This window comes from Cyrtonyx montezumae, unplaced genomic scaffold, assembly GCF_038088225.1.
Source record: "Cyrtonyx montezumae isolate F1298 unplaced genomic scaffold, pur_monq_1.0 scaffold_3, whole genome shotgun sequence".
NCBI lineage: Eukaryota > Metazoa > Chordata > Aves > Galliformes > Odontophoridae > Cyrtonyx > Cyrtonyx montezumae.
Genome location: NW_027072034.1, coordinates 126,345,822 through 126,370,181, shown reverse-complemented (window position 1 = coordinate 126,370,181; position 24,360 = coordinate 126,345,822). Strand labels below are relative to the sequence as shown.

Sequence of the window (24,360 nt, the reverse complement as noted above, 5' to 3'; positions counted from 1 at the left end):
AGCTCTGTGAGCCTGGCACAGAGTCCTTCTTGTCAGGGCTCCATCAGCAAGGCAGCTTCTTGTCAGTGTGCAACATGACTGACTAAAAAAATACAAAAACGACCACAAAACTGGGGCCCCCCAGCACAAAAAGGATGTGGAGTTGTTGGATATGGTCCAGAGGATGGGCACAAAGATGATCAGAGGGCTGGAGCACCTCCCCTAGGAAGAAAGGCTGAGGGAGCTGGGCTTGTTTAACTTGAAGAAGAGGAGGCTCCAGGGGGATTTCATTGTGTCCTTCCAGTACTTGAAGGGGGCTTATAAACAGGAGGGCAACTGACATTTTACATGGCCTGCTAATGACAGGACAAGGGAGAGGGGGAGGAATGAGGGGGGGTTATCTAAAAGAGGACATTTAGGTTAGACTAGGAAGTTTTTTACTCTGCGTGGTGATGCACAGGAGCAGGTTGCTTACAGAGGCTGTGGATAGTCTTATGCACAAGTCTTATGAGGAGCGGCTGAGGGAGCTGGGATTGTTTAGTCTGGAGAAGAGGAGGCTCAGAGGAGACCTTATTGCACTCTACCACTTCCTGAAGGGGGGTTGTGGTGAGGAGGGGGTAGGCCTCTTCTCCCTGATAAATAATGACAGGACGAGAGGGAATGGCCACAAGTTGCGCCAGGGAAGATTTAGATTAGACCTGAGGAAACATTTTTTCTCTGAAAGAGTGGTCAGGCACTGGAATGGCCTGCCTAGGGAGGTGGTTGAGGCACCATCCCTAGTGCTGTTCAAGAAGCGTTTAGATGAGGTGCTAAGGGATTTGATTTAGTAGTTGGGTAGGGATAGTGATAGGATGGTTGGACTAGATGATCTTGTAGGTCCTTTCCAACCTTATGAACCTATGAACCTATGGATGCCCCAACCCTGGAGGCATTCAAGGTCAGGTTGGATGGGGCCCTGGGCAGGCTGAGCTGGCAGTGGCAGCCCTGTCCATGACAGGGGAGTTGGAACTGGGTGGGCTTTAAAGTCCTTTCCAACCCAAACCATTCTCTGATTCTGTGATTCTATGATATCCACCATTAAGATGCCAATTCACGGTGACTCATGCCAGACATACTGCTGGTCTCCTCATGCTGTGTTCCATCTCAGTGTAGGCTTTCCAGCTCAGCTTTCAACCAGCATTTTACTTGTGTGCGAGGCGAGCATGAAAGGCTAACAAGGATGTGGCAATTACGGCTTTATGTCACAAAACCTTTCACCGCACTAGCAGCGCTAAAAATCTTAACATCATCATTCAGGATGTTCCACATTTGAGTTTAAACCATGATTTGTCATGGTGTTTTTTCCCTAGGGAATATTTCTCTTGAACCAGAGAGGTCAAGCTCAGTGAGACTGCCAGTCTGTCTGCAGCTCATAGTGGCAACATTAACTTGCTCTGGGGCTGCGGGGACATCACAGCTGTATGGCTTTCAGGAAGTCACCTCAGCTCTTCTTCCTCATCTCCGTTTCTCTCCTGTCTGTTGTGACAGTGATTGCTTGGGAAAGGTCTGTCTCCAGCTATGTACCGGAAATCTTGATCTCCGGAGCTCACAACAGCTCTTCATGCCGGTGATTTGGAAACAAACATGACTTGTTACTAATGAAAGAGACATAACGTAATCAGCATGAAGACAGATGATGTTGGAACTACTGTTTACATTTTAATCACTAAGAACAACTTCATGTTAGAAGATCATTTTATTGCAGATGATCTGTCCAGCTCTGAACAACATTCAGAGTTCTGAAATCTGTTCTAGAAATATAGGTTAGGATCACAGTTTTATGCCTACGATCTTCCTTTTTCTTTTTCTTTTTTTTTTTTTTTTTTTTTTGAGGCCAGACTCTTTTCAGCAGTGTGTGGAGACAGGACGAGGGGAAATGGCCAGAAACTGCAGCACAGGAGGTTCTGCACAAATGTGCACAATAACTTCTTTACGGTGAGGGTGACGGAGCCCTGGCACAGGCTGCACAGGGGGGGTGTGGAGTCTCCTTCTCTGGAGATATTTAAGACCCGGCCTACCTGGAGAGGATGGTCAAGCACCAGGATGGGTGGAGTTCCCATCCCTGCAGGTGTTTAACAGACATGTAGACACAGCACTGAGGGACATGGTTTAGTGATGGGACATCTAGGTCAGGATGTTGGTTCAACATGATGTTCTGGAAGGTCTTTCACAACCTAGATGATTCTATGATAGTGGAGCCCTCTGGCTGTGGGCTAGATGGCAGATGATGGTGATGTATGTTATAGCGAGCTGGAAGAGTAGCATGACACTGAAAGAAAAGTCATGCTAAAGGAGATCGGTGTATGGACCCAAGAACCGTGTCTAAACATGCAAGTGAGAACCAGCACACACCTGAGTGGGACAGGCTGTACATACACAGCCAGCTTGCTTCCAGTCCTTGCATATTATGGCACTTAATATACTAATAGCTAGAGAAAAATGGGTCAGTGGCCCCTCAGAGCTGTGTGGGCCTGATCACCTTCTAAATTACCTACTGCTGGCTTAGTCACTCACTGTGTGAGCAGCCAGGTAGGACACCTTTCTTTAAATGCAAGTCCAGTGTGAACTGATGAGGTACAAGCACATAGATACTCACTTCTAACAGTTCTGCTTCAGAGGAGACAACCTTTGAGGAAAGGATGAGGAAAACAGCCTTGTCCTGTAACACCATCAACTGCTGCAGCCAGAGTTCATTTGTTGTGCTCATTAACACTAATTTAGGAGAGAGTGACATTCATTTATTTATTTAAATAATGCTGTCTGTCAAACATGAAACACTGTCAAAACACAACAAGTAGAATTCAGCACTTACAAACCTCTTAAGCAAGCAGCTCTCCAATGACTGCCTGCAGAAGCACCGCTGGCTGCACTCCTGAGAGCTGAGATCGGACAAGTTTCCCTGTCACCACCTCAGCAATTCCTGTCTCTCTAGAGATACTCTTACCTGGTGATATCAGTTAGCATCTTCTTGGGCACATACCTATGTTTCTCTAGTACTTCCTCTCCTTTGAAAAATATATTTTCACCTGTAGCATTATTAACTTTTTCTTAATAGGTATCTGATTCTTGATTTATCTGCTTACTTAGTAGCACTCTGGCAGACTTCTCAGTTATCACACTGAACCATCTTATTTTTTAAAAACCTTACATTTTGGCTCCTGTGTGAGGTCACATTATTTTAAAGAATTGGCAGGTTTAGTTTTGAGGTTGTTTTTTTTTTTTTTTTTTTGGTCCTGGTGCTCTGGTGTAATTAACTCTAAATCAGACACTAAAGGGAACACAGCAGAAAGCTGGGATAGAGTTTCCTGATAGTAAAAATACGAGAGACTGAGATAAAGATACCTCTGCTCCCAGTATTCTCTCCTGGAAACTACAAACCCAGCAGATGAGAGGCCATCTGTGTGGATACCTTGTGATGCATTTTAATGTTAGAACACTGAAAAGTAAAAGAGTTGCACTTCCAAGGCTTCCTTTGCCAGCAGCAATCCCTGGAAATCCCTGTAGGAGTGAAAGGATAGATCAGGACAGAGCCACAGAAGCAGCTTCCCTTCCTTTCCCTTCCCTCTTCCCCTTTCCCTTTCCCTTTTCCTTTCCCTTTCCCCCTTCCCCATCCCCCTAGAAATTGGAGACTAACTTGCACAAGTCGACATAACTAACCAAATCCTGCCAAATCTAGCTATTTTTTGCTCTATTTTAGTGAAGTACTTAATAATCAGAAGTCTACAGTAAAAAAAATAGTAGAGCTTAGTGTTATTATGCCAGGAGAAAAATGCTTTAACACACCTCTGTGGGGAGATCTTGAGTTATCAGATTTGGGGTAAGATAGACACACCCTTACCTTTGTGTTAAAGAAATATTTTAACAAATCAAATAGGCTGTATTTATGAAAAAAAAAGGAGAAAAAATAAGCTGTTGTGTTTTTCTAAGGCAAAGATTAACTCTTATCAGTGTAGTAAGACATCTGTGTAAAGTTCCCGTTCACATTAATGAATGCTGTACAGTTGTGAATTCAGCAGAAATCAGAAACCTCTGCCTTCTTTGGAAGTGGTATTTCACTCTTTTGGCTAATCAAATGCATCCTGCAGGTAAGGAACACTATCTCCTAGTCCCAGCTGTTCCTATCAATGGCTTCACACCTTAATTTGTGAAAGGAAAACACAGCCTAGTTTGCCAGCACTGAAAAGCTGCTAACCCTTGCACTAGGAAAATGCACTGTATTTGTTGTTCCAGAGGAATACTGTAGTCTGGAGACGGAAGGATTCTTGATGCACTCCAACATGCTTTTTGATTGTATCTGAAAGTGCCCCACAATCCTTGTTATTCATCTTGTTCCACCTCCATTCAGGGCTGAGGATAGTGGCCCTACTACAGCTGATGGTAAAGCAAATGGAGCACTCTAACGGTGTCCTGTGTGTACTCCGGCAATTCTTCTTCCTCCCACATCTGTGGCTGCATTGCCCACCTCCATCAGTGATGCTGAATGGGGCCAAAGAGCATTTAAAAACTTTCTGGAGCAGAGGTCAAGGAACACTGCAGAGGTTTGCCTGTGAACATGCAGAACCGCCATGATAAAGCATTTAGGGATTATAAGTACATTCATTTCTCTTGGCACTCTCCCCCCAAATGTTCACACCAGTGGTGATCCAGACAGATGCTGCATGCTTTCAGCTCTCTCTGGATATCAGTAGAAGCAATAACCAGTTGTCAAAACAGGCCTCACCATTATAGAAAAATATATGAAGCCAAAAGTAGCAAATGTAGGAACACAACATGTACAGCCTAATACGTCCTCTTTATCAGATTCAGAGATTATTTTGAAGCATTAAAAGCTGACAACATTCACCTTAATAAAAAAAGCAAGGAAGTCAAATACACACTGCCAGCTACAGTGATATTATCCTGCAGCTAAACGCACTGTTAGGCAGAGGGGCAGGTTAGTTTCACCAACATAATTCACATCACAATTTATACAATCTGAGATGACTAGTTAGGCAACAAGATTGCTAACTAGGCTAACCAGCCTACAGCATGAAAGCTTAATTTTTTTTATATATATATTTTCTGGATCTGTTGAAGTTTAGAGGCTTTCTGTTGCATAAATGCCAATTGATTTGCATGCAAACTCCAGTCTTGCACTGGACACATTTTTAGAATCAACAAAAGAACTCCAGAATCTCATAGATACTATCCCCATAACAGGACGTCACTCATAACTTGTTATAGTTTCTAATTGTACAGTAAATGCACAAATATTTGAGACACAAAGGCTAAGAAACTAGAATAAAATATGGCATTTTCCTGGACTGTGTGTATAGACAATTTTTATAGTGACATTACACCTATGCTTGGCTCATAGGCAGTGACATTCAGAAGCTGGTCTCCCACCTTAGATGGAAAACTGCTCTTTCAACTTCAGGAGACACTAACAGATGCATCATCACAAGTACTAATGTTTCTGTGAAATACTAGTGTTGTGTAACCAACTCAATACCCATTTTTGTGTTTGGAGCTCCAAAACCAAACCTGACTGGTAACAAGTGTGCGAAGCTATTGAAAGAAGATGACTATTCCTGGCAAAGTGTTATATGTTAATTTTTTGTTTTCACTTTTCAACTTCGTATTTCCTAACAAAACTAAAACAGAATTAACATTAGCAGATGAAGAAGCCGTTTGGCAGATAACAAAGGCCTTGATCTGTAATTACTTGCATACAGGCCTAGCTTTGGTAGCGTGGCAATAGGACAAGGGGAAACGGCCACACACTGAAGCATAGATAGTTCTGCACAAATATGTGTTCTTCACAGTGCAGTGACAGAGCACTGGCACAGCTGCACAGAGAGGTGGTGGAGTCTCCTTCTCTGGAGACGTTCCAGACCCGCCTGGACGCCTACCTGTGCAACCTGGGCTAGGGAGCTGCTCTGGCAGGGGGTTGGACTCCATGATCTCTGGAGGTCCCTTCCAACTCCTACAATTCTCTGATTCATTGTCCCATTGACTTCAAGGGCATTATTTGCATGACAAGTGTTTTGTGCATCTGCATTTGCTGTACTTGACCCATATGATATATCACCACGTATTTTCATTGTAACAAGCTAAAAAGTCCCACTGTATCATCTAGGTAACTCATCTATTTTAATCATAACACAGGCACCAAGGCCCACGTGTCCGCTGGGACCTCGCTAACACCACAGATTCAGACTTCCACACAATTTCACTCATCAGGATGTTGGTTCCTGACCCAGACCCCTCCTAGGCCATCTTGCATCTCCAGAAGGACGAGGCTGTGCCTGCGTGACCCCCCGGCACGGAGAGAGATCGAAGGCCCCAGGGCCGCGATGCCGGCCTCTGCCCTCACAAGATGGACGTTCCCGCCCACCGCAGGCCCCGCGGAGCGGCGCGAAGGCCCCGCGGCCTACGTGCCCCGCCGGCTCCGGGCCGCCTCTCCCGCGGGAGGCGGAGGGAGCATAGCGGAACGGGCCGCGCTTCTCCTTCCCCCTTCTCCTCCTCCCGTGCCCGCAGCCCTGCGTGGCTCCGCAGCGCCGTGTGGTGCGGCGCGGCGCTCTCTCCCCGCCCCTCAGCGCCGCAGCGGGCCGAGCGGCGGCGGCGGCGGGGTCACGGCGGCGGCCGGGTCAGAGGGTAAAGGTTGCTCCCCCAGCATCCTCCGTGCTGGATACTCAGCCATCTTGGATCCGCGGGACAAGAAAATTCATGCGGTGAGTCCGGCCCCGGCCGCCCCCCCCCCGACCCCCTCCGCGGCCCCACTCCCCGCCGCAGCCCTCCCGCGGCCCGATGAGGGGGGACCCGGCGGCGGCGCGGTCCGCGGCGGGGCCGTGCGGGCCCGGGGCCGTCCCGCCGGGTTTCCGTTTGCTTTTGTCTCCGAGGGGAGCGGGGGGGACGCGCGGCGCCCGAGCCCGGAGCGCAGCCGCAGGCCCTTCCCGGCCCGCCGACCCCCGCCCTCCTCCGCGCCCGCCGCCGGCGGAGGCCGCCGGGAGCCGCTCCTGGGCCGCCCGAGGCCGAGGTCCGGCCGCGCTCGGGCCCCGCATCCCCCGCGGCCGCCGCTCCGCCGCCGCGGCCCGCTCGGCCCGTCCGGGACGGCTCCCGCCCGCCGCCTCTTTCCCCCACCGAGCTCGTTCGAGGGCCGCGCGGGCTCCGTTCGTCTCCGCGCTGCCTCCCGCCGGGCCCGGCGCTGGGGCAGCCCGGCCTGTGCCGCGCGCTGCCGGGTACCGCCGGGCATCGCTGTAGGGCCGCGCCGTGCTGCCGAGGCGGCCTCGCGGCCTGCGCCGCCGGGCCTCCAGCGAGGCCCCGGGTGAGCAACGGGGTGAGACGGGGATACTGCCGGCCTGCTTCGTTTTACATATTATATATATTTTTTTGCATCTGTGCGCCTTTTACACTCTCCTCCTGGTGGTGGTTAAGGTGATGTGTAAACAGGTTCTGGTATTCCCTTAGACGTGTTGGTAAAACAAACTTGAAACGGAGTGATCCCCTGCAAGAATTAGCCTGCGTGCATCACCGTGTGATCGGTCTGGCCCGGGGTAGGGGGGTGGGACGCGGGACGGTAGCCTGTAGAGTTGGGTGTGAGGCTGCAGCTGTGTCCCTGACAGAAGCAGGGGTTTGCGTACACCCACTGCTGGTTGGAATTCCTGTGTTGTTGGTGGTGGTTTCTTGGTTTTTAATTTCATTTCTTCAATGAAGTTCCAGGCAACTTTATTTTGGGGGCTTCTGTAACATGAGATGGTGAAAACATGCTGTTAGGTGTGGATCTGCCACAAGCCTGTTTTATCAGAGAACTTGTTTCCAACTTTGCACAATGTTATCCCTAAGGGATGATCAGAAGTTTCTGTGTTATACTCTTGTATGTGTGCCTGTGTACACATGCGACTCACGTGGGTGAAGGTGGTGTTCATGCTTCCCTGCAATTGATATCCTGGTACTGTAGGGGTTCTCTGTCAGAGCCCCTCAGCCTGGGGAGGGAAGTTGAGATGCTCAAACTGCTGTCGCAGCACTCTTCAGGAATCCTCGCCTTTATGGAAACTTGGATTTGTTTCAGGCTGTTAAAACTTGTAAAGACTTGCAAAAGCAGAGTAAGTGTTTAGGTTTGCATTGCAAAGGCATCTCTACCTGGACCTGTACAGGTTGTTAGGTGTGCACTGGGGTACCTGGACTTCTCTTATAATAGTGTTTTAGTAGAACATGACTTGCAAGGTCCTGTTTCATAATCTTGAAGGCTGTGTTCAGTGCCCTACTACTGCTGATGAGAATTCAGCTGGCATGAAAAACTTGAAGGTGTCAACTGCTTCTGATCTTAGGAAAGGGTTTGAATACTTGGTGCCAGTATCTGACCCACCTGGCTTGCAAATGTGTTTCTGTTTCGTTTTGAGGAAGCGGTTGATAAGAGTTTGCTGTCAGTTAAACCTGCGCTGTGTGTTTCTTCCAGGAAGGTAACGTCGCTCTCAAAGTCATCATTATTACTGTCACCTATCTGTGGGTTGGTTCTTCCAGCAGTGAAAGCAAAAGCCCATGGCTAGCAAGAAAACATCAACCATTGAAATTTATTAAAAATGATATGAGTCTTCTTTAAAAGAGCCTAATTGCAGGGAATTGGTATTCACTGGGAAGAATGGGATGGTTAATGCATCCTGAAGTTTGATGCTAGGAACTGGTCCCCTGGCTGCGTGTTAGCACCTGAAAGCCTTGGTCTTCATGTCAGCCCCAAAAAACTCTGTGTGCCTCTTGGGCAGTGGTAGCTCTCGTGAACTTTTTTGCTGTACTTGCTGTGCTTCTAAATGTATTTCTGTCTAGACAGAAGTTGGAAACTGTATTGCATTTTGAGTCTCTGTTGTGTGCTTTTTGTACTTCTGCACTGGTGCAAGGGCCAGGTGTGGTATGACCATTGCAGGATTTGTAACCTCACTCTACTTCTAAACCAACTGTGTGCCTTAACTGTTAGAAAATATTTTGCACCTAATCGTTTCAGACTCCAGAATTGAGCATAATTGAAAGTACACTATTAGTTAGAATAGAATTTGTTTGCATCTGCCTTCTTTGACTTGATCTGGAAACTTAAGGGAAACGTTGACTTGCTTGTTTTGTTATGGGGTGCATAGGAAGTGCGCCTAAGCTCCCAATCTTTGTTCTCAGGTAGGTTCTGGTACTTAATTTTTTGGGGGTTATCTCTTCCTGTAAAGCTATAATGTGGTTGAATACAGATTTCAAAAGCACTTAAAAAGAAAACTTAGAAACAAAAACGCTGCTTTTAAATAAATAGAGAAATTCTCAACTTTTTGCCGTATTTGTTGTGTATTTCTAAATGTTAGCTTAGATATGTGCTGGCAGGAAGCTTCTATAGAAGCACAACACTGTCAAAGCAGTATTTTGGGCACAAACAGAAAGGATTACCCTCTCAATGATAGTTTTAAAATTATTTTTATTACTGTTATTAATTATAAAATTTATACACAAATGACAGTGCTTCTTGACAAAAGCCAGAAAATTCAAGTTGGATTAACCTTACCTCATCTGGGTTTTTGAGGTGCAAGTAAGTACCTTTTACAGCAAAAAAGTATGTACACATTCTTCCACGCAGCAAGGCCCTATTTTCCTTTTTCTCTTGGAAGTTCATCCTGATATCTCAGAGTAATTCCAAACAACCTGTTTCTCTTATTGTTTCCCAAATAAGGGTTGACCATTTTTATTTTCTTGGTTTGTTTTCTGCTGAGCTTCAGCACCCACGTTCTGTTTGTGTGTTGCATTGGTCTCCTGACCCGGGTTCCTGTAAAAATATACGAACAATTGAAACTTTGTGGGTAGTCTCATTGACTTAAAAGCACCCACTGGTGTGCTGACAGTTTACCCTGAAAGCCCTGATGTAAGAGGTTGAGGCTGGGATGCTGACAACTCAATCTACTTTTATTGAACATTGTGACAGCATAGAAGGGGTTGTATCAAATGAAATCACTGCACAGTGGGATGTTTGAAGTTTTCCTTATGGAAATTTGTTTTTAGAGGTGTTTGTATTCCCAGTGTATGTTTTTGTGATAATCAGTAAGAGATTTCTGTGTAGGAATTAGAGTATTTATGCTTTTATTTCAGCAATAAGTTTACAGTCTTTTGTTTTCAGATTGTGTTTAATTTATTTTCTGTCTTTCCTTTATACTGTTATGCTGCAAATTATACATTATGTTGTGGTAGTTGATACTAGCTCAGGGCTGAGCTATTTTGGGCCCCAAAATTGAGATGGAAATGACCCCTGCCCCAGGAGGGTACTGGGCCCCCCATGCTGCGCTCCCTCAGTTTGTCTTGAGGTAGCTTTAGTGATCAGCAGTGTAACAGGAACAAGGGTGTTACTCTCTCTCCTTTTGGCTTGCTCTGATATCTGACCACTCTGTTTACAAGTGTAGTAAGTTTAACACTGGTTATAATCAAGATTTTTTTTCAGACGCATCCTTCTTGTGGTGAGTTACATTGCAAGAGCTGTACTTATTAATGAATTTCTGATCAATGCCATAGTTTCCTTTTGCTTTCCTTCATGGTGGTGTTTCTAGCATCATCCTGTACCCCATCTCACAGTTCTTTTTGACTGCAGTCAGTAGGCTCTATCTTCAAATTCTTTGTGCATCTAAAATCAGCGATGGGTGGACATAGAAGTCTGAACTGTAAAAAGCTATAGTTTATTTTAAATGAAAACTACTATAAACACTGCTGTGTTTGTGGGAGATGAAACGGAAACTCCCGCTTGGTGTGACTCTCACTGTGCAGACAGACCGGTGGGGGCTGGGTGATGGAGGCAGAGAGCGTTGTCTGTCTGTCTGTCAGAGTTAGCCCTGAAGTGGTGTGTGAGTGCTGAGTAACGGAACCCATTTCTAGCTGCGTTCTGGTTTGGAGTATCAGGATAATGTTTGGTTGGTTCCAGGCTTCTGTGCAACTGCATACCTGCAGTAGTTGGTGTATGTAGCTGAAGTAATGTTGATAAACACCAAATGGTCCTATGCTAAATTCCATACGTGGCTGTTGTATTTTGTCCTCGCGCGTATCGGAATTTTATGTCAGTGCCATTTTCATTGCAATCTAATGATATGTGTACTTGAAAACAGTACGTTTCCAGGCACCAAAAAGAAGCCATATGACTAATTATATTAAAACAACCTCAACAGTTACAAATTATAAACTCTTATTGTTTAGTTTTGTAGGCAACTTCTTGGCAAATGAGGTGTTTTTTTTTTTTTTAAGGCTGTCTTGGTAACACAGACAATGATAACTTAATATCATCATACATTTCTTTCTAAGGATTGTCTGAAGATTCCTGTCATAGAGCAAAATAACTCGTGCTTTTATCGATGGACTGCACTTGTCAAACTGTCTATATGACTGTATGAGTTTTTTCTTCAATTTTCAGTGGAGTAGTATTTTTCCATCTTCAGTGTACTGAAACTCCTCATTGTTTGAACTACTGATTATTCTTTGTATCTATTTTGAATACATTTTCCATGTTCTAATTATGAGAACTACTCTTTTGAAGGAAGTGTTGCCAAGGAGTTAAAATGATGGTGAAAAAAGGGTATGCCAGCCTTTCTTCCATTGCCTTGGTGTGTGGGGGACTCACTCAGACGTGCTTTGTGTCTTCCACTATTTGGTAGAGGTGCAAGTACTGAGAAAGTACTTGTTGCATACAAATGTTAAAGCAGGAAATGAGCTGTGAAGCAGGTTATCTTATGTGATGACCACGTAGGGTAAACAGTGTATAGAAGAGGATCTTTTCTCTTCTGGAAAGCATATACCATGCTTTGGAGAGTGGAGAAGTGTAAATCAGAAAGGTTTTCAAACAGAAGTCTAAACTGCCCAGCACCAGTGTTTGAGAGGCTGAAGAGATAGATGATGAGCAATTCTGAATGTTGGAAGTGTCCTGTATAATACTGTGCTCAGCTGTGGAATTGTTTCCAGTAAAAAAAGCCAGGAGCATTTAATACGAATTATTTGATGACTTTCTTGCAATGCCAGTACTATTCTTGACACCTTGCTATGTGATGTACTTCTTAACAACACGTCAAAAGAATTGTTGTACAGTATTTTGTATGAAATCTTAATTTGGTGATTTATGTGTGTGGAGGCATACTTACAGTGAGTGAGTTCTTCAGTATCAAACTTATTAAGGTCAGGTTTGTACACTACAATGAGTCTGTATCTTGCTTTGTTTCATAGTGAAAACGTGAAGGAAATTTGGGTTCCCGTGCTGTTGTAATATGGAGCTAACATCTTTTTGTGGGGTGGGGTGGGATGGGGATTTTTTTTTGTCACTTTCAATCTTATGTGTTTTGGGCAGTAAATATGTGAGTTTTATATGTTCTGATTCACGGGAGCTCAGTTATATAAAAACATATATTGTGGGACGTCAGTGGGCAAGCAAGAAGTATTCAAAATTTCTTGGAGGGATGAACTGTAGTTTTAAAGGGATTGGTACTCTTCTGAGCTCTTCTCATCTCAAGTAGGTGCGGACCATGGCTGTCAGTGCTTTGATGACAAGTAGTGTTTTTCAGAATGATTGAATTAAGAATTTGCAGAATGTTGGTGTTAGCCATGGTCCTCTTCATTTTTCTTTGAAGGACGTGTAACTCTAAAGGATGCCTCTTACACATCTGGCAGGCTTTGTTTTTTTTTTTAGGGTCCTGACTGTAGACTCGGTTCTTAATACTAAAATAAGGTTGCTTTTCTAGCAGCAGCTTGATAAATCTCGAACTGGGATACTCAAGTGTGAGCTGCCACGAGGAGCCAGCTGCAGCTGTGCCTCACCGTCAGTGTGTGCAGTCCTGCCTGCAGCAATGCTGGGCCCTTCTGTGCCACAGTGTACCTGTGTCTGCAGGCTGGTTCTTGAAGCAGAACCTTTTTGTGAGGTGTGTTTTAAAGCTCAGCAGACTAAGCCTCGTCTGCAGGCCGTGCTGTTAATGTCGTTAGCAAAGAGCCTGGAGGGGAATAGCGTAGGCTACCAGTGAAGAAACAGCGGTAGTAAAATCTGTTGATAGTAGGATGCACTTAATGGATTGTTTCATGGCTGCCTGCAAGAAATAAGGGTGGCAGTGTTCAGGTGGGATTGTTTTGAAGAACACTGTGATTACGTGACCATGAAGTTAGCTCTAATTTTACTCTATTTTTTTAAATAGGTAAAAATGAGAGGACCGTTGATAATGAGAGCTGGTGAGGAAAGAAGAGCAAAGCTGAATGTAGGGAAATATCTGCTGGCTTTGTTCTGCAGTACTGAGTTTGTTTGTTTCTTTTTTAAAGAAGCAAACATTGAAGAAGTTTTGATTCAGCTTTTCTCATGGTACCTGTGGGATTGCTTCATTTGTCTGTCCCTTCTACCCAGCTGTGTGTGTGTGTGTGTATAAAAGTGCACACATGTTTGTGAAGTTCACGTAGTTAAAAGTTCACTCAGAAATGAAGCATTTAACTTATATACATGGAAACTTTCATCTTTAAGAATTAGATTTCAAATTGTGGTCCTTCAAGCCTCATAAAATTGTAATCGGGTGCAGAAAACTTGTCAAAATTATTGCAGCCTCTTGGAGAGGAGCTGCTCGGAGCTGATGCGGGACAGATCCTGCAGCCTGTGAGCAGATGCAGACTTGCAGAGTGTCTGCACCACTGCTCTCTTCCCTGGAGCAGGAGGGAGAGAGAGTGACTCATGAAGAGATGTGGAAGAAGGAAGGAAGTTGAGGGTCATCGTGGTGTGGGAGAAATATTAAGCAACAGAAGAAGAAAGCTGCAGGAGACCAATTTTTATTAGCTCTGCCATTCCTAGAAAATATGTCCGAGCTTATGATCAGTGGTGTTTTTTTGGTGGATACAAATTCACTTGCTCAGTCTCGGCTAGTTGGGTATTTGGGGTGGATTGGCAGGAGAGAACTCCAATGGGAATCTCATCTAATACCATGCTTCAGCTGAGCAGTTGTTCTTTGTGTGCATTGATGTAACTGTCCGTGGCTCGGCAACAGATTCCAGTGCAGTACTTAATTTTGTAATGTGCTTCTAAAAATAAGCACCTAGTCTTATGTAACACCTCTTGTATTGTTAGCACCTAGAGGCTTCATCCCCACCGGTGCGAAGTACAATTGCATCCTACCTGAGTTTTTCAGTGTGGGTATTTAAATCTGAAATGTTTTCCCTGACAGTGGCTGTGGCCATAGAGTATTTTTGCTTTGTGTTTCAGGAGTACCAACAACCTGGAACCTGGTTTGCACAGTTGGATGAGTTATTCCCCTCCATTTGCCGACTTGCAGTATCATTTTGGTATTTCTGAGAGAACCACCAATTTGAAAGAGCTGTTTTGTACTTGAGGCATTTGTTCCTATAATTTAAGGAAGCGCAGAGGATTCCTGCTCACAGTTGCATGCACTTTCTGAGGCATCTCGCATAATCTTATCTCTGCAGCGGGACTGCAATGGTTATGAAAATGTGTGGATGCTGCACATGTGAAAAGACATTAATTGTATTAACGCAGCTGTGATGGCAAATTTAAAGCATGCTCAGAAGTAAATCTCAGGGTTTTTTTTAGTATTTCAGGTTACATTTATAATCAAATGGCATTATTCTCTTAGATACTTGATGCCTCTTGCTGAAGCCTTCACTATGCTCTCTTTAATGTGACATCTATCATGCTTCTTGCGCCACTATCCTGTTTTCAATTATGAATTGAATTCAGGCTACAAATAACTTGTTAAATTAAATGATGGAATGCATTATATCTTGCTGACTGGGGGGTGGCACCTGTACGGAACAGACTTGTCATATGTAAACAATTTATGGGACAAGAATTGGATGTGTCAGGAATTACAGCTTTAGTGGAGCAACTTGATTCTCATTTTTCAGTGCTTCTTGAAGTAAGACTGTATTTTTATGATAAGAGCACAGCTGGAACTACAGAGGAGAGGATCAAAAGTTGAATCTGAAAATATGAGGCCAAAGCAGAGAGACATTTATTACTTACTCTGATATTGTGTTTACGGAATTTTCTGTAGCGTTGTTTAGGGGCATCTCAAGTGTTTCATTTCATGAGGTCCTTCTCCTTCCCTGAGGGTTCCTGGAGTTCAGAGTTGAGTAAATTCAAGTAAATGAGGGCTGAAAGAAATCATACAACTAAACAAACACAGTTGCTTCCGTAGCTCCCAATTTTAAGAATAAATTGAGCATTTTAGATTCTTTTGATAGTTGTTTTATTTGTGCAGTTCAAATAATTTAATTTCCTAGCAGTGTCTAGATCAGCCCTCAAAGTTCTGGGGCTTGGGAAGTACTGTCAGTCCTCAGACTTCCTTGTAAACCGCAGATGTCATCAGGAAAGATTAAAAATAATAATTGTAATGCATGGTATTTATTGCACCAGTGGCCTGTACTTCACTGTGAAGGTTACCCTTGGTGAAGTATGGATTAACTTTGTCCTTCCTGAGGCCAAACAGCATGTGTGTATATTTGGATGGATGGTTACAAAGCATTTCTGTGTGGACCAGGGTGGGAAGAGGCGGTACATGGCAAAGTGCTGCCCAGCCTGTCACCCTGTACCTTCTCCCTTTGGCAGTAGATCTTTAGAGAACCCTCTCACCCTCACCTGTGGGTTGGGGAAAAGCCAGGTGAACTCTGTACCCTCTTTGTGGAGGCCTGGGGATGCCATCCCCCTCAATGCTTGATGGGAAGCCAGGCCTCCAGTTCCTGGGGCCTTCCTGTGCGAGTGAGGAGCAGGATGCCTGACACCAAGTTGTTCTTTGCTTCATTGATTGCGAAGTTTCTGCCTCTTTGGATTCTGGTCTTTTCAAGGAACCTTGGTGATGCAGGTGGAGGCATTTATCCAACACTCCTCACGCAACTTGCTGTTATCAAAGTTCTAGATGTTTGTGGAAGATATCCTGCTCCCACTTCCCTCTCTAAATGAGATAAAACTGTGACACACATCGGGTTTCTTGAATGGCTGAATTTGAATTACAGCATGCAGAACGAATGGACGGTCTTCTCATTGAGTAACACAGGGTAAGAATGAGCTCACATCCCTCTAATGTTGCCCTTGCTGTGGCACTTCATAAAATTGTGTGGGTATGTTTTGATCTTTACCAAGTGTGGATATTTGGGTTGTGAGCATGTTTTCTGTGGAAACTCTTAGTCATTAATAATTGTAGTGACACATTAAAATATCTATTACTGTTCTTACTGCAAAGGGAAAAATTGTAAGAGTGACAGATTTCACTTGGAAAGTAAGCTTCTGAAATTGATGCGCATTAAGAGCATTTAATCATAATCCTGTTGTCAATGCTAAACAGTAATACTGAAACAGAAAAAAATGAATGGGGGTCTTGCCTAACCAGTTATTCTCATGCTTTGTAGTGTCAAAGCCAGAAAAAATCAAGTTTTGACTTGTTTAACCAAGCAAAAATCCCTCTGGTGTTGTGCTGCGTCTCTCCGAAAGCAGCTACTGCTGTTCTGCCCACATGATTATTACTTGCTTTTCTTCCTCTGAAGAACCACTTGGTGTTTTTCTCTTACAAGTGACAGTCCACTCCTGTCAGGGTACCTGTGCTGTCCTGGAATGAGATAGAGGGCTGCTGCTGAAACGGGTTCCGTGTGGATTCCAAGGCACGTTGGTGTTGTTCAGCTCATGATATCCATGTCCCGCTCCTGTTAGCGGTCTGACCTCTGTGGCCACTGTAAAACTGGTGAAAAGCAGTGATACAGAAGACTAAATGACTAATGTAAACATTTCCCTTGAGACTCGTGGTGATACTTTGTAATTATGCCTGTGTTACGAGGAGTTAAATTGAATTTAGAGTTGATGACATGTTAGTGTTAAAAATCTGTGTAACACTGCTGAAGTGCTCATATCCTTTATATATTCATTTTGTAATAATCCCTTTTTTGCAGCTTCAAATGTGCTTTGAAACTTTAGCTATTCGAGATTTGCATTTTTTTTCACTTAGTGCAAGGAGCTTTAAATGGCTTTACCGTATAAACTGAGAGAGGAAGAGCTATGTTCCTTCAAGCATCGTGAAGGTGTTCCGAGTGCTAGTATACACATGATGCTATGAGTATAATTTCTATCTGAAGATGTGTTCTAGATAAACACCAAAGATTTCAGCTCCTCCCCCCCCCCCCTTCCCACGTTCTCAGAAGTTCTGTGTCCTTTTTCTGCCTTCTGTAATCTTCTGTGAGGTTTTGTTGTGAGGTTGTTGTTGGGTTTTGTTGTTGTTTTTGTTGTCCCTGTAAGTCTCTTACCTTTTTATCTATTCTTTTTTTCTCTTTGATCACTTCTACTGGCCTTAACTGCAACTTGAGATTGAAAAGCAGTGGTTTGGATTCTTCTGTTGTTCTTCATCATGTGTAGTCTTTGTATTGCTATGTTGTAAGATCATAAACTGGGAGGGATGTAGCATACTGTTTATATGAGCATTATATGAGTGTTACAAACAAACCCCTCCCTCAGCCATTACATAAAACCCTGCTCAAATGAATGCTAAAGTTGCAGACTCTGGGCTCTCTGAATTTGAGAAATGCTGGAGTGAAGGTTTTCTTTCCCATCTCGAGTCAGGTTCCATCTGCATAGCATTATTGCAGTGTTCTGACCAAATGCTGTTTTTTCCCAAGGGACTTTGGCCTCATTTGTTTGACCGGATGCGCAGTGTTCACTCACTGGATAGATACTAAGGGTTTTAAATTCCATTATTGAGACCATCCAAAATCATAAGTAAATTCTGGATTAACATTTCCTTCCTGGTTTTTCTTCATTACAGTTTTACATAAAATTCTTTATAATATAAAAAAATATCTATCTTTGTGTTGCCTCACTGAAGTGACAGCCATGCATTACAAATAGAGAAACAGAGATATTGGCATACTGGGGAGGTTTCTTAATATTTGCTAACTGGAATACCTAATCTTTCATTCACAGTTGTGAAAGGTTAATGCTTCTGCACGGACTCTTGAATTACTTTGAGCAGAAAGCACTTCTGGAAATCTTTGTGTGGCTTTCCAAATGTTTCCTTAAATACAGGAAAAAAGAAAGAAGTCTTAAGAGTCAGGCCTAAAATCAATATAATATATGATATCTAAGCATTTTAGCCAGGCATGTTGGGTTTTTTTTCTGGTTTTTTTTTTTTCTTAGTCCTCTGCCTCATTAATTATAAGTAGATAGAGGCGTCTTGACAGTGATCCCTGGTCACTTGGCTGTACACCAGGAGGCTGAGGAAATCCAGCAGTGGTGGGTATGGCTCCAAGCTCTGGAGCTACGCACACTGTAGTAGCTGCATCTCCGGGGCTGCCCGCCAACCACATCTTGCACGTCTGCCTTCTCACTGCTGTTTCTTTTTCTGTTCCTGTTCTGATCCTTAATTTTAATTCCTCTTTTTACTTTACTCCTAGCCTGCATCCTAGCTGTGTCCTTGATGACACACACAAGTTTTTTAGGAGAATTTGCCTCTCTTGCTCCTAGGATGAAGTGTCCTTACTTGTGCTGGTGAGGTGGTGTCACAGAAGGGAGAAGTTGTGAAATCCTGTACGTCTCTCTGTGTCCTGTGCGAGCAGGGTGGGTCTGCAGAGCCTGCAGCTGGGCCAGCCTTGAGCAGCTCTCCCTTGTGATGCACGCACCAGGACTGGTGCTGACCTCCTCTGCACTGCTGCACGGCCTGTAACAGCTGCAGCATCCCAGCAGGTTTTAAACTGTTTATGGCTGGGTGCTAAAGGGTGCATGGAATATTACTCTTTTTAAAACCACTCCAAAATGACTGAGCCATCTCATCTGCTTTCAAAAATTAAAACTGATGAATTCAGCCTGAGAGGTGGTTACAGGAAGTATTTGGATATGTAGGGCCTGTGCTTCATGGAGTTGAGCAAAGTGAATAAACATGGGGGTCGTACAAGCTGTGTAATGTAACTGCTCTTAAAGGTAAAAACCAAATCTTTGTCTTCCAAAGCAGTGCATTTGTAGGCAGTTTAAATAAGGCCTAGAAAAAAAAATCATATGCATGCAAATTGCTGAGCAGTTCTTTGAATATGAAATACAGCAAGGGCTGTAGAAAACTTCTAGAAAATCTGTGGTTCAAAAGTGTTGCGCTAACATCAAATTATAGAGTTGTTTTCAGAATTCCTAACTTTAAAACATGATATGGTTTTGATAGCAAGTTATTTGCTCTGAAAGTGTTTTTTGCTTTTTGAAAAGAGTCTTCACTTGAGAAGAAAGCTTTTATTTTTGGAGCAAGCTTGACCTTGCAGCTCCATATGAAGATTACTGACACTTATGAGAATGGACTGGAAAGCAGAGGGGTGGGGAGCTGTACCATCATAGGTAAGGACTGAGTGCATTGCTACATTTAAAGAAGATGAAAACAAACAAGCCTGCAATCTCACCATCCTTGGTAGAGGTGTTTTTTTTGTCTTTCTGTTGCAAGTGAAGATACTTGAATTGTCAGGGCATTGGAGGGTTATGTAAGGAGAAAAAGGGGTGATGCAATTAAGAAGTGTTCATTAGAATAGGAGTGAATGTTCTCTGGTGAGGTGAATTTTAGTTTTATTTGGTTTGTTCACTTGCATTAAAAACACGTTCCCTGTTTTAATGATAGATGTTCAAGTAATATATGACTCATTTTCTGTTCCTCTTTGTGTTTTACAAGTGAGGCAGTTAATATCTAGTCTTGACTGTAAATCTTCTAGTATCAATTTAAAATCCAGATTTATTCCAGATATCTTCCAGCACTATATTTCTTTGCTTGAGGTGAAATTTCTCTTTTCTTGCTTTAGCTGGCTAGAAGGTATAGGAATCTTCAAGACCAATGAAGAAAGAGGAAGGAAGAACTTCATGCGTATCCTTGAAAACACATGTAAGCCAGAAATGAGCATCCTACTCTCTGGGTGAATAAGCATAACTGAGCAGTGTGTATTACTGTCATGTCTTTCACACATTATGCAGTCAGCATAACTGGTGCTGAACCCTTTTCCTCTCTTCCAGACTGTAATTGTGACAATACAAATATAGCAAAGTGGTTATGCAAATATGCTGCAGATAACAAATAATCAATAATCCTCACTAGGTTGGGCTTCACGGTGTCATTCTGACGCTGTGAATTGCTGGACTGAATTGCTTTTCCTTTTTATGTTTTAACTGTCAGGTGGAGGGATTTGTTTCCTCTAATGCAGCTGTATTTTCTGCCCATAACCCAGAGTTTGAGTTGAAATCTTCCTGTATAAATAGATAGTAGCAATGGTGCTCAGGCATAGCAGCCCAAATACGTTTTGTATTGTTATAGCAGTTACAGCATTAGTTATTAACAATTGTGAAGCTTTTGAATCATCTTAAAACAAATAAATAAACACGACCCACCCCAATGTGTAGTCACCAGAAGTCTTATGGGATTAGTGTTTTTTGAGCTCTTCCTCTGTGTGACTGCGTGAGTAGTGTTTGTTGAGATTACAAATTAGACTGCGGTTGGAATATTTCCCTGTAACGGATCAGTTCTGGATTCTTCCTTTCTTCTCCTTGCTCTGTCAGGCCTGTGTTGTGGTTGTGTCCTCCTCAGCGAATGGCCTGCATCGAATTAGGCTTTGTTTGCTGCTGCGCCCACCTCAGGCGTAGCGCCTCTGGGATCTTTCCTCCTAAGCCTTCTTTGTCTTGGGATACTATGGGCTGTATTTTATAAAACTTATTTAGATTCTCTTGGCTGAAAAGTGTAATAAAATTTTAATGTGTAACCTTATAATGGTGTGTAATGTTAGTGCATAATTTTGTAAACTCTGCAGACACTTAATTTGTGCTTCCCCCCCTGCAGATGCATACATATATAAATTAGTGCCAGTTTAGGCTATAAATATTTTCAAGTTACAGTTTTGTGCTTAGGTTTAGAGAATTGGAACAGTATTAATTGGATTAAGTGTAAAACACGCAGAAGAAAAAGATGTGAACCATGAAATTTTTGTTCAGTAAACAATTCAGTGTACTCAGATGTGCTTATCTCTAGATTTATTGTGAAAAAGCTGTCACTGGGTCAGGACGCCAACAGCAGTAAGTTAGCCTAAGGTACTAGCCTTGGTTATAAAAATCTCCTTTAAAAATGAGGTAGAGTTCTTGACACTGACTTCTGTGTCTGAGCACAGCTCTAAATCAGGCTACCTGGTCTCTTTTTTTATTTAGTTGAAGTTTCATCTGTCCATATCAAGACAGAGCTTTGGAAGTGTTTAGATTTCTCCTTATGGTGTGTGTGTTCTTTATATGAGCAACTGGAATCATAGGAGTTGGAAGAGACCCTGTAAAGTTGACTAGTTCAACTCCCCTGCAATGAACAGGAGATTAGGTTGCTCAGAGCCCCCCCAACCTGACCTTGAATGTCTACGAAGACAAAGCATCCACCACCTCCCTGGGCAAACTTCTTATATCCAATCAAAATCTGCCTTCTGTTACTATGAAACCATTTGTCCTTGTCCTATAACAGATCCTGCTAAAGAGTCTGTCCCCTTCTTTCTTACAGCCCCTCTTTAGATACTGTAAGGCTGCTCTCGGGTCTCTCCAGAGCCTTATCTTCTCCAGACAGAACAGGCCAGATCTCTCAGCATGTCCTTGCAGGGGAGGTGTTCTATTCCTTGGATCATTTTTGTGGCTCTCCTCTGAACTCGCTGCAACGGGTCCATGTCCCTCTTGTACTGAGGACTCCACATGTGTACCCAGTGCTCCAGGTGAGGTATCACCAATACAGAGTAGAGAGGGGCAGGATCACTTCCCTCAACCTGCTGACCATGTTTCTTTTGATGCAACTCAGGGTATGGTTGACTTTCTGGGCTGTGACTGGCATTGCTGGCTTGCTGTTGTCTATCTTGCCATCCACCTGTACCTCCAGGGTTGTGCTCTGTTGTTATGTCCCCCAGCTTGTACGGATAGTGAGAGTTGCCACAACCCATGTGCAAGATCTTGTACTTGGATTTGTTGAACCTTAAGAGGTCCTCCTTCGCCCACTGCTTGAGCCCATCTAGGTCTCTCTAAATGACATCTTGTCCCTCAGGCATGTCAGCTGTACCATACAGTTTGGTGTCACCTGCATTCGATCCCATTGTCGATGTCACTGATGAAAAAGGGCACTGGTTCCAGTGCTGACCTATGAGGAGCACCACTTGTCATTGATCAACATCGATCTCCATCCAGAGACTGAGCCATTGACCATCACTCTCTGGGTATGATTTTGCAACCAGTTCTTCATCCATCAGAGAGTCCACCTATCACATGTGTATCTTTCCAATTTGGGGAGAAGAATGTTAAGGGGGACTGCGTCAGAGACCTTACTGGAGTCCAGATGGATGACGTTTGGCTGTGGCTCTTCCCTTGTTGGCTGACACAGTTATGTCATCATGAAAAGAGATAAGGTTGGTCAGTCAAAACCTTCATTAAGTGAAGCTGTGCTAGTCATTCTGTATCACCTCCTTGTCTTCCGTGCTTCTTACCATGGCTTCCAGGAGGATCCGCTCCATTAGATTTTATGACTCTAGGAATGTGCTTAATACTGACAAACCCACTGCAAACTTCTATTGTAAAAACTTTTTAAAACCTAGATCAGTAGGAAATGCAATGGTAGAAGTCTCATTTTCTGAAAAGTGGAAGATATGGAAGTGGTTAAGGGAGTCTATATTAATGCAGCAGAAGCATATTGCTCCCATATACTTCATGTTACTGACACATGTTAATCATGATGTACTTCAAAGGAGTACACTACTCAAACAATTGCATTTGTTTATGCTTTTATCTTGGGATGTTTGGTCATAATTTAGGAACGCTTTACTCTGACACAGAAGTACGAGTAATTTAATTGAATTTAATTGGAAACTTTTACTTTAAAAAGTTTTTTTTTTAATTTATACACTGGAGCCATTCTAAATGGCATAAAATAGTAATTATGCCAATTAGAAAAGATTATGATCTTTCATGCTTTGGTGGAAACTTTGAGCTTAATGTTTCAGCTCTTTCTGAAGATTTTTGATTGTCCCAATTCTTTTTAAAAGGTAAATTTCTTGTGTTAAGCATCAGCATCACTAAGCATCATTTCACTACTAATGCTGCCTATAGTTTCTCAGTCTTACAAGTAATACATAAGATGGTGAGGTTTTTTTGTTCCTTCCTACCCCCTGCCCTCGCCTTCTTTCCCCTGCTAGAGAGAAGTCTAGAGTCTTCTGGAATACTTCCAGTTTTTAAATTCGGCAGTGATAATTGCATTCTTGTTTTGCACATGTGAGCAGTGCTACAGACATTCTCCAAAACTGGCAAGGTGCTGCCAGGTACGCATTATAATCAGGCAATCATTTTACATAATCCCTCAGAACAAATGGTATATAATATAAGGTTGTGGCTGTACTGTGTTTCTTTTACTACCTTTGCTTTCTTGTTGAATTCAGTAGATAGTCCTCAAACGAATGTCTTTGTTGTATATTCTTCTTAGAACTGTTCAAGCTTTCCTTCTTTTGAGAAGTGTCGAATCACACCGTGGCAGTTTAATGGCGCAGAGAACAGCCCATGATATCCCTAGCTATGGTAGAAGGGTCTGATCCTGTTCTCAGGATCAGATAGGTAAGTAAGGGAGATAATAGAGTGTAAAATAATTACGTTCTCATAAACATATCTCTCTAGTTTGTGTCTAGACAGGAGATTGGCAGTATTGTATTTCATTTGCTCCGAGATGCACACCTGTGAAGCAAGCACTTTGTATTAATTGAGGTGCTGAAAAGTACAGGTGGAACTCCCCAGGTAATGTCATTGTTAACCTTTGATATGGGATTCTTTAGTTTTCCTCTTTTAGGACCTTTCCCTGGGACTGTCCCCTTATTTTCAGATCCAGAGAATCTCTTGTTGCTGCAGGGTTCAGAAACCCAGGATCAGCACTTTCTCTTCTACTCATCTTGTAGATCAGGTGTCTTGGAAGATGTCACTAAGGGATGAACCATTCAGGAGACACCCTCTTGTGTGTTATCTAAACACTATTGAAAGGTCTTTAAACTGTTCTTTGTTGATGTAATTTAATTTCTTGCAACTGGTGTCTCAGATCACTATTCCATGGGATGAGCAGTAAACTTTTTCCCCCTGTCACAGAAACGGAAAATTTATGATCATGACTGCTGTAAAGCACTTTGGTTTTTCTTCCTCCCCCTAACCCCACCTTCATTCATAAAAGCTTCTTGGCAAACAGTGGCCAGCCAGTGCAAGTGTATGTACAATGGGGAGATGAGCAAATAAATAGAGAGATCCTGCCAGCCTGTGAACTGGCTGCAGAGTTACTGTGAGAACAAGTGGAGAAGTTGGTTGGCAGAGGCTGCTCCAATTGATCTGGAAAGTCGTTTTTTCAGTGTTCA

The 24,360-nt window shown here is 43.3% G+C and overlaps 1 protein-coding gene across 2 annotated transcripts in view; it reads left to right on the top strand.

The window, feature by feature from the left end:
- Nucleotides 1-6,613: 6,613 nt before the first annotated feature.
- The window catches only part of CNOT2 (CCR4-NOT transcription complex subunit 2), an 88,492-nt gene continuing 70,745 nt past the window's right edge, over nt 6,614-24,360 (top strand). The window contains exon 1 of one of the 2 annotated variants that reach the window (XM_065743327.1): nt 6,614-6,731. The gene's annotated coding sequence lies outside the window, so the exon portion shown is untranslated. The remainder of the gene's footprint in view (nt 6,732-24,360) is intronic. The other variant, XM_065743328.1, reaches the window with a different exon arrangement.